We start from the raw sequence: 11,577 nt of genomic DNA, 5'->3' as shown, positions 1-11,577 counted from the left end.
GGTCTTCAATCTTGAAAGGGTAAAACTTATAAGAAATGGGCATGTGGTGATCCGGATCTCAAGGCATTGTAATAATATCATTCTCTTTTACTTTTCTTTTCTGCGATAAATTAATGGGTTAATCGATTCTTACCAACATCTGTAAGAGTAGTTATTACCATTGGATTGGAGCTTTTATTTCATTTCTTATCCTTTATTCTTGTTTTGGGTGTTTAATATGAATTTGTTTTTGAAATTATATTATATTCGTTTCATGCACTTCCACGTTAAAAAAAAAAAAATCGTTGTACACAAAGAAAGCTTTTGTACAACTCATAAAGCGCAAGGTGTCAAGTTAAAATTTTTATGGGTCTTAAAAATGACTAACATATTTATATCATAATTATTTTTTCTAATTAATTTTAATTAATTATGAAATAAATATCAAGATTTTATATTGTTATTAATTAAAAATAAAATAATTAATAAGAGATAAATAATAAATAAAATAATTTAAATTCTTTTAGAACAATTAAATGAAACAGTTAAATTCTAGAAGAACTCTCTTTTATTTATGTAGTTGGCACTATAAAAAAGGGGCCACCCCAAGCCATTCTAGAGAAGTACAGAAGTTCAAGAAACTTAGGAAATCTCTCCAGAATTCTCTAAAGAAGTCAAATAATTTAAAGAAATTTTGAAGAACACCGCATCAATTTTGAAGAAAAATTGCCTTTCGATCTAATTCAACCGTAGAGAAGAAGACAAAAGTTGTTCTTAAAGAAAACCACATTTCAATCCAAATCAACTAAGAAAAGAGGTGCAAACCCGTTTCAAAAGCAAGCCAAAACAACTCTTGAAGCAATCTACATCCATCCAAGATTAAGTCCATGACTTTCAATTATTGAAGGATTTTTTCTTTGTATTTAATAAATTTCCAAATATTGTAACTTTTTTTTATTAAAGTTATAATTAAATATGAATCCAAAGTTTCAAGTCAACTTTCGACTAGAAATTTGTGTGTACAAATTTCTGGCACACCTGGTGGGATGATTTCTACCTTTCATCTCTTCTCTCGAAAAAACAAAGTTCAAAGTTGTGATGGCCTCAAAGAAAATCATCATCACCAAGCCTGTTCAAGTTAATCCTGCAACCCGTTCGACATCATCATCAAGCAACAATGTCACTACTCGTCCCTTTGGCACTAGACAAAAGACGAAAGCTTTTTAAAGTTATTCAAACAAGTTGTTGGATTTGGTGCCCTAAGTGTAGTATATTCATTTGTATACTTGTAGTTTTTAAGAACATATTAATTTAAATTTTTTTTTCATAAGTTGCATTAATATCCTTTTTATATTGTCCTTAATGATTTTTGGATGCAAAGCAAATGGAAGCAAATATTGGTTCACTGGTTATCTAATGTTTAACTTGTACTAAGCGGTATTATGTGGTTGAATCGTAATACAAAAAGACAACTTATATTAGTTGATGAACCTAAGCATGTCCGTAGTCTAATCGAAAATGAGTAAACTGATTAAAAGACTAATATATCGTCTATCAAATTCAATTGGGGAGATGATTTGTCTTGAGCATCGGAGCAGATGACTCCCAGAACATAAAGATATAAATATGACTGATTGGATTGACAATGCATCGAAGAGAACCCAAGTAGAATAGATCCTAAATCCATTTATGGATTTATTCACTTGTGATGTTCAGAGTGTGGCATACCTTCATCATGAGTGGATGATGGGTGATATATGTGTGACTCGTATACTTTGATGTAAGTAAAAGTCTGAGTTCAATAGATAAGGAACCTAAAGCTGGTGCGTTGGTATACAACTTCCACATTATGTATGTAACACCCCGACCCCGTGACCGTCGCCAGTGTCGGACACGAGGGGTTAACGGGCCAAATCCTCTCAAGGTACCAACCAATTTGGCATTTCCAGACAGGCTGGAAAACTGCGTCACTGTCGCCTTAAAAATCATATCTCGAGTTCCAAAACTCGGAAACTGATTCCATAAATTTTCCCTGAATTTAGACTTATATATCCATCCATGGATTTATTTCTAGAATTTTTGGTCTGGCCAATTGGTACAGTTTATTAGTTAAAGTCACCCATGTTACAGGGGTCGACTACACTGACCTTCGCGCGTTACAACTTGAATATCATCTCGTTCAGAGCTCTAATGCTCATGCCGTTTGTTTCTAATGAAACTAGACTCAAAGGGGAATCTATTCATATAAGCCATGACTTCTAATTGTTTCTGGATAATTTATGGTAAATTTTCAAAGTCGCAACAGGGGACCCAGAAACCGTTCTGGCCCTGTCTCACGAGAACTTTAATATTTCTCAGTATACTGCTCATATAGTCGTTTTGTTTCGTCCATATAAAAATAGATTCATCAAGGTTCAATTTCATAATTTACTCACTATTTAATTCTACTTGTACTATTTTTAGTGATTTTTCAATCTCATCTCACTGCTGCTGTCCGCAACAGTTACTGCAGTAGACTATGCCAATTTCATGAATCTTTCCTTGGCCTTAATCATCCATCATACATGACACAAATTATGGCCACCTTATCAAAATTAAAGTTTCTAAGACTCGTGGCTATAGGTTCTAGCATCCCACTCGACGACCACATAGGCCATTTTCACATGGCTTAAAGTTTACAACCCACGGTTCAACAAAATATAATAGCCTATACATGCCAAATGTTCTTCAACAACGAAGACAATACCAAAATATTTCAGCCGGTGTGATAACTTCAACGACGGTTCCGATCACGCAAACAATACGAGTCCGAGAGACCTAAAATGGGTGACAAGAAAACACCGAGTGAGTTTATAACTCAAGAAGTCATAAGCATTCATCAATCCACCGATAAAGTTACTACAACATGAACAATAAACGAGGCTAGGTACTCATCCATATCGAATCTATACCATAATTCCTCGGACCTTTTGGTCCAATCTCATACCAAGTCATACATCCACATTTCATATTCTACACAACAAGATATTTGAAGCATTTTCACACACTAACTCATTTCCACCACAATCATACAATTTCAATCATCACATAGATTTAAGGCTTACCAAATTCAACCCCGAGCATGAACGTATTTTCTATTCGTCATGAGCTCGAGGTACTTACCCGATCCGCTGTCCGGGATTAACTCGATAATGTCGCACACTCAGTGCCAATTGTAATACAAGAGCATATAGTGAATCCGCACACTTAGTGCTATATATTTTCACTTCGCACACTTAGTGCTATATATTTTCAGCTCGCACACTTAGTGCTATAGAATCAAACTCGCACACTTAGTGCTATACAATTTTAAACCCGCACACTTAGTGCCAATCTTGTCGCCGTGTCCATTTATACCCGCACACTTAGTGCCGAGACCAATACCTTATGCATTTTGCTGCCTTTATACATTCAACAATGGCATCATTCCATACACATACATTTTCATTTACACATCAACTCATTTAAACACAATTGTGTATATATTATGGTCATTTACATCAACACCAAATATATGCTTAATGACTTACCTTGGATGTTGTCGCACGTCTTCAACGGCTATTCAATTTCTTTTTCTTTCCCCTTGTCCAACTTCGATCCTTTGAGCTCTTGAACTAAATCAAACAAATTTACTTCTTGCATCGACGCGTAAGCAACAACTCGACCTTCTTGCATCAACACACAACCTAACCCAAGCAAGGATGCGTCACTGTATATGACAAACTCTTTACCGGTCTTCGGCTGTACTAGCACTGGGGCCTCGGTTAAACAAGTTTTTAGTCGATCGAAACTTTCTTGACAGCGTTCCGACCACTCGAACTTAACATCTTTTTGGAGTAGTTTCGTCATTGGTACAGCTATCATCGAAAAACCTTTCACAAATCGTCGATAGTATCCGGCAAGCCCCAAAAAGCTCCTAACTTCGGTAACATTCCTTGGAGGTTTCCAATCGACTATGGCCGAAATTTTGTTCGGGTCGACTCGAATACCCGATCGAGATATCACATGACCCAAGAAGCTAACCTCCTCAACTAGAACTCACACTTCTTGAACTTAGCATATAATCGCTTATCCGTAAAATTCGCAACACTATCCTCGGTGTTGGCGTGTTCGGTCTCATTTTGCGAATAGACCAAAATGTCATCAATGAAGACAACTACGAACCGATCCAGATATGGTCGAAGATCCGATTCATCAAATCCATAAATACCGCAGGGCATTAGTAAGCCCAAATGGCATCACTAGGAACTCGTAGTGACCATATCTCGCTCAAGGCGGTCTTGGGTACGTCCGAATCTCGAATTCATGAATCGATAATAGCCCGATCTCGGATCTATTTTCAAAACACCGAGGCTCCTTCAGTTGATCGAACAAATCATCGATCTGTGATAACGGATATTTGTTCTTTATCGTCACTTTATTAAGTCGACGATAGTCGATGCTGACCTCATGGTTCTATCCTTCTTTTCACAAACAACACCGGCGCACCCCAAGGAGAAAACTCGGGCGAGCAAAACCTCTATCCACCAATTCTTGCAACCGAGCTTTCAACTCCTTTAATTCGTTGGTGCCATACGATACGGAGCTATCGAAATTGGAGTGGTACCAGGTACCAATTCGATGCCAAACTCTATTTCCCAAACAGGTGGCAAACCCGACAATTCTTCAGGGAAAACATCCGGGTATTCACAAACCACTCGCACAGATTCGGGTTTCTTTTCGACTCCTTGTCATCGAGCACATACGCAAGGTACGCCGCACCCTTTTCTTACATATTTACGGGCCAACATTGCTGATATTACGGTGGCAACCCTTTAAGTCCGTAGACTCAACCCTAATTATCTCGTTATTCGCGCACCTCAGATCGATAGTCTTGCTTTTGCAATTTACAACGCATCGTGCATGGTCAACCAATCCAACCCAAGAATAACGTCGAATTCGTCGAACGGCAAAAGCATCAAATCCACGGAAAACAAGAACCTCGAAACACTAGGGGACTTTTCTTACACACTTTGTTGACAAGCACGATCTTGACCCAAGGGTTTGACACCGAATTACAAACTCGAGAGACTCAATAGGCAAAGTCTTCTTGGATGCTAAGGTTTCGCATATATAAGAATGAGTAGAACCAGGGTCAATCAAAGCAATCACATTAGTATCGAAAAGAGTGAAAGTACCGGTGATAACGTCAGGGGAGGATGCCTCCTCTCGTGCGCGGATGGCATATGCTCTAGTAGGAGCGTGGGTCTCGGATCGAACAGCCGTATCAGTGGCTCCTCTCTGATTACCACCCTTACCTCCTGAAATCCTCGGGGTCTACCTCTAGTTGTCACCCACTAGATCTTGCACCTTGCATCTTATTCTTCTCATCTAGTTCGTGCAATCTCTAATGAAGTGGTCCTTGAACTACATCCGTAATGTGAGGCCGGTTAACGGACTTACCCCAACATTCACCTAGGTGTCGTCTTCCACATTGGGGGCATTCAGTCGCTCTTGACGATTATTGCCCGCACTAGCTACCGATGTAGCTCGGAGTCCGTCAATGGTCGGGCTCGATGGAAATTCCACAGTCACCCTCGACTTACTAGTGTCCTCCCGAATTTCTTTACGTCGAGAAGCGGAGCTTTACTCACGATCTTTTACGATAATCTCTTGCTTCAAATTCAGCCTTCTTCTTCTCCTTTCCAAGTTCTTCCGCCTTGCGTGCTCGTTCGACTAGTGTTACGAACTCCTTTATCTCCAAAATACCCACTAGTAGCTTTAAATCTTCATTCAATCCTTCTTCAAATCTTTTGCACATAGCAACCTCATCAGCCACACACTCCGAGCATACCGACTAAGTCTTACGAACTCATGTTCGTATTCGACATCTTGTCATACGGCCTTGCTTGAGCTCCAAAAATTCCTTACGTTTCGATCGATGAACCGTTGACTAATATATTTCTTCCGAAATTCGTTTGAAAGAAATCCCAAGTAACTTGTTCCTTTGGGACTATGGAAATCAAGGTCCTCCACCAATAGTAGGTGAGTCTCGTAACAAAGATATAGCACACTTAAGACATTCATCGAGTGTGCATGAGTTCATCAAACACTCTAATGGTGTTATCAAGCGAAATTGCCCTTTCGGCATCATCGGTAACTATGGCCTTAAACTCCTCCCCACGCTTCCTAATCAAGTCCATAGGTGGTTTACTCGGCCTCACAGGATCAGAGTAACTGATGGCATCACGGGCTCTTGGGGTGGATTATTTAAATTCGGGAATGGTTGGACAGCCGGATTAGTTCGGGCATACTCTGCGCGACCCACTCATTCATCATGGTGAAGAAGGCTTGTTTCGCCCCTTCATTTTGATTATTCGCGGATGACTGAGGCTCAACAGGCGGTGTCCCTTACGCAGGAGCAGCCGCTACACTTTCAACGTCATCCGCCAAGGGTCTCTCTATCCCGGGTTCCATCGCTAATCAAAACAAAAATTTCAACCGTCAGAAGTCATCACATTATTAAGCACAAACAATTTGGCATGTATAGCTAGACTCACACGCTCTATGGTAGTCCTAGAACCGACTAAACCATAGCTCTGATACCAATAAAATTGTAACACCCGACCCGTGACCGTCGCCGGTGTCGGACACGAGGGGTTAACGGGCCAAATCCTCTCAAGGTACCAACCAATTTGGCATTTCCAGACAGGCTGGAAAACTGCGTCACTGTCGCCTTAAAAATCATATCTCGAGTTCCAAAACTCAGAAACTGATTCCGTAAATTTTCCCTGAATTTAGACTCATATATCCATCCATGGATTTATTTCTAGAATTTTTGGTCTGGCCAATTGGTACAGTTTATTAGTTAAAGTCACCCATGTTATAGGGGTCAACTACACTGACCTTCGCGCGTTACAACTTGAATATCATCTCGTTCAGAGCTCTAATGCTCATGCCGTTTGTTTCTAATGAAACTAGACTCAAAGGGGAATCTATTCATATAATCCATGACTTCTAATTGTTTCTGGATAATTTATGGTAAATTTTCAAAGTCGCGACAGGGGACCCAGAAACCGTTCTGGCCCTGTCTCACGAGAACTTTAATATTTCTCAGTATACTGCTCATATGGTCGTTTCGTTTTGTCCATATAAAAATAGATTCATCAAGGTTCAATTTCATAATTTACTCACTATTTAATTCTACTTGTACTATTTTTAGTGATTTTTCAATCTCATCTCACTGCTGCTGTCCGCAACAGTTACTGCAGTAGACTATGCCAATTTCATGAATCTTTCCTTGGCCTTAATCATCCATCATACATGACACAAATTATGGCCACCTTATCAAAATTAAAATTTCTAAGACTCGTGGCTATAGGTTCTAGCATCCCACTCGACGACCACATAGGCCATTTTCACATGGCTTAAAGTTTACAACCCACAGTTCAACAAAATATAATAGCCTATACATGCCAAATGTTCTTCAACAACGAAGACAATACCAAAATATTTCAGCCGGTGTGATGACTTCAACGACGGTTCCGATCACGCAAACAATACGAGTCCGAGAGACCTAAAATGGGTGACAAGAAAACACCGAGTGAGTTTATAACTCAGATAAGTCATAAGCATTCATCAATCCACGATAAAGTTACTACAACATGAACAATAAATGAGGCTAGGTACTCATCCATATCGAATCTATACCATAATTCCTCGGACCTTTTGGTCCAATCTCATACCAAGTCATACATCCACATTTCATATTCTACACAACAAGATATTTGAAGCATTTTCAAACACTAAGTCATTTCCACCACAATCATACAATTTCAATCATCACATAGATTTAAGGCTTACCAAATTCAACCCCGAGCATGAACGTATTTTCTATTCGTCATGAGCTCGAGGTACTTACCCGATCCGCTGTCCGGGATTAACTCGATAATGTCGCACACTCAGTGCCAATTGTAATACAAGAGCATATAGTGAATCCGCACACTTAGTGCTATATATTTTCAGCTCGCACACTTAGTGCTATAGAATCAAACTCGCACACTTAGTGCTATACAATTTTAAACCCGCACACTTAGTGCCAATCTTGTCGCCGTGTCCATTTATACCCGCACACTTAGTGCCGAGACCAATACCTTATGCATTTTGCTGCCTTTATACATTCAACAATGGCATCATTCCATACACATACATTTTCATTTACACATCAACTCATTTAAACACAATTGTGTATATATTATGGTCATTTACATCAACACCAAATATATGCTTAATGACTTACCTCGGATGTTGTCGCATCGTCTTCAACGGCTATTCAATTACTTTTTCTTTCCCTTGTCCAACTTCGATCCTTTGAGCTCTTGAGCTAAATCAAACAAATTTACTTCCCAATCAAACACACACATACGGCAACCACATATTATTTTTAACACATTCGGTCACTTGGGCGACCCATTTAACTTTTAAGCATTCATTTCTAATTTTTAGTTAAACAATGCGAATGCCATTAGCTACTAATGCCACACACACACACATGCATAAAATTTATTCATACATGACCCATAGCTCATTTGGTCATTCATCTCTCAAACCTATCAAGCTTCATATCATGCTTCCTTGGCGAATACACATATAAGCACATTTAGCATTTGATACATTCGGCCTTAGCATAATTTCATTTAAAAGTCCCTATTAGCCACTTCCCCATCAATTATCTCATCTACTTAATATTTCATACCTATCATGTTAGCGAATATTACTTATTCAAGTTCAACATCCTCCTATCGACACTAGCATCAAAGATGATATCTAATTCTTCTCTTTTCTTTTCATCAAACAACCTATATGAACATTTAACCAATCCAAACTTCACCCATTCACACTTATTCATTTAACATAAAGAAAATAAATCACCCTCTTCACTATCAACCATGGCCGAATGCACCAAGCATTACCTAACTAAGATTTCACAAATTTTAACCTTATATCGACCTCTACTTGTTCAATACAACATGAAACAACCTCTTCTCCTAACCTCTTGATACACGGCTTGATGTTCAAACCACCATGAAAGTTTGATTTTTCATGACTTTGCCGAAATGCATTTTGACAATTAGCTCACAATGCAAAGAAGTTAAAGCCAACATCTCAAGACTTACCTCCAACTAGAAGAAGGGTTGCCGAATTTGCTTAATGAAAAGCTCTCTAATTCCTTCCTTTGGTTTTCGGCTTTGGCAAGATGGAGAAGAAGATGAACACTCCTCTTCTAATTCCTCTTTTATTAATCTTTATTTCTCCTTTATTATTATTATTTGTTTTCTTTGCTCATTCACAGCAAAATGAAGAAGCTGGTAGGTAAGTCTTCCTTCACCTTTGTTTTCTTTACTTTATGTAACTAATATTATTTTATCTAAATTAATGCCACTTCTTAATTTAATATCAATTAAACATATAAATTTGCCCATCAACATCCATCTTGGCCGGCCACTAGAGAATAAATTGGGCAATTTGACATGCAAGGACAACATTTTCTAGCATGCATCAATAGGCCACTTCAACATTTGCCTATCACATTTCTAAGTTTTCTCACACAAGTCCTAATTGATAAAATTCACTTACAATTAACAAAATCCAAACATGAAATTTTCACACATGCATATATGCATATAATGAGCATCAATTATGATGGTTAATTATTATTATGACTCGGTTTAGTGGTCCCGAAACCACTTTCCGACTAGGGTCAATTTAGGGATGTCACAATGTAGCATTATTTACGATAGTGAGATTCATAACCCTAAAAATTAGTAAATGATATTCTCTCATTGGCAATACATGATAGATGAAATGTAAATATGGCCACGGGTCGTATGTCTTTATGATAAATGACTTAATTATTATTTTGATAGTGATTGACTTTCCAAGAAAAAAGATTTAATGGTTACCATAAGATAAAATAGGATCATACTGGGAGAATAGATTTATCCCAAAGAGACACTTCTGACAAGGTCATTGGACGAGCACTGATTGAGTAGCTTTTGTAATGGTATGTAATTGGGGAGAGCTTAATTACGATATTGTAGTGGAATTATTTCATGACTAAATGAATTTATAATTAATAGGCAAAAAATTGGAACTTAATTATAAATCATTTGAGCCCTAATTACATATGTCCATTTGATCTCTCTGGTAGCTAGTTGAAACAAAAAATGATTTGCTTATAGAATTAAATGAAAAGAAATGGATAGAAATGATAAAGTTAAAGAAATAGGTTACATTCGGAAATGAATATGGTATCTCACTAAGTATGAAAATGACCGATAATTAATTTAAGTTTTGAATTACTATATAATCAAATAATTGAAGTTTGAAAATGTAATTAAAATAATTGGTCATTTGAATTCGTTGAATATGAAAATTAAATATATTTTCTCATAGACTTTTTTATAGTAAAGTTGCCATGACTTTAACGGACCTAGAATTGGATTGAGAAAATTATTTAATTAAAAATTATTTAATAAAATAAATAATATTTATTTTGGAAATAGAAAAACATGTACCGAGTTAGATTAAATTATAAAGTGTTGGGTTAAAAGTTTAGGAAGCACATATAATTGGACTTAGTACAAGAGAGGCACAAATGAGGGACGACAACCCTAGTATATTCAAATAGGGTGTGCCGCCTCTCTCTTCTAGTAGAACTAAGAGAATAGTTTTTCTTTCAAATAAGTATTATTTGTATTCTACTAATTAAACCAAGATTATTTATCTCTCCCTATAAATAGATGGTATTGGAAGGATTAAAAATACACAACTTTGAGAAGTTGTTATTCTACCTCAAAATAGTGAGAATTTATTTTCTAGGTATAAATTCTAAGTTCTAGGAATAACAATCTATGGGTTTCTGTAGAGAGAGCTTTACTTTCCTATTGAAAATAAGAAAATTATTTCTAGTTCTATATTTGATTCATGATTGTTCGAGCCCACACTCGAAGCAATTCCTGGAACGAGAATAGTAGAAAAGGTCATTCGGTTGAAAGCCAAGAACGTTAAGGATCTGTCTCGTACAAAGCACAAGTACTTTTCGAGAAAATTTTATTACTATAACTGGCTTGATTTTCAAAATTTTCATTTTCCACTATGACAGAAACAAACTGGATTTATTTTCAGTAATTGGAATCAAAGCTAGATTGTGCTATGTTTATAGTATAAACTGATAGCAAATTTTCTCTCTTATTCATGTTTTGTTAATTTTTGATAAGATGTGACATTCTTATAATTATAAACATGTTTGAGTTATGTATATGCATGAATGTATTTTATTATTTATATGATAAAGTAATTTTGTCAAAATTGTGATTTCTAAAAATTAAAGTGATAGTTATTATTTTAATAATTTATGAGATATGTAATTAGATCGTGGACTAGCGTTTTCACGTAGGTTTTATTTATTTATTTTTTAGAATAATTCATGTTTTTTGGAAAAGGACATAAGTATTATGTAACTGAATTTTATCATAAGATAAAATACAATCTATTGGAAGAACAAATTTATCCCAAAGA

The sequence above is a fragment of the Gossypium arboreum genome, chromosome 7, assembly GCF_025698485.1.
Source record: "Gossypium arboreum isolate Shixiya-1 chromosome 7, ASM2569848v2, whole genome shotgun sequence".
In the NCBI taxonomy this organism is placed as follows: domain Eukaryota; kingdom Viridiplantae; phylum Streptophyta; class Magnoliopsida; order Malvales; family Malvaceae; genus Gossypium; species Gossypium arboreum.
This window is presented reverse-complemented; position numbering follows the sequence as displayed.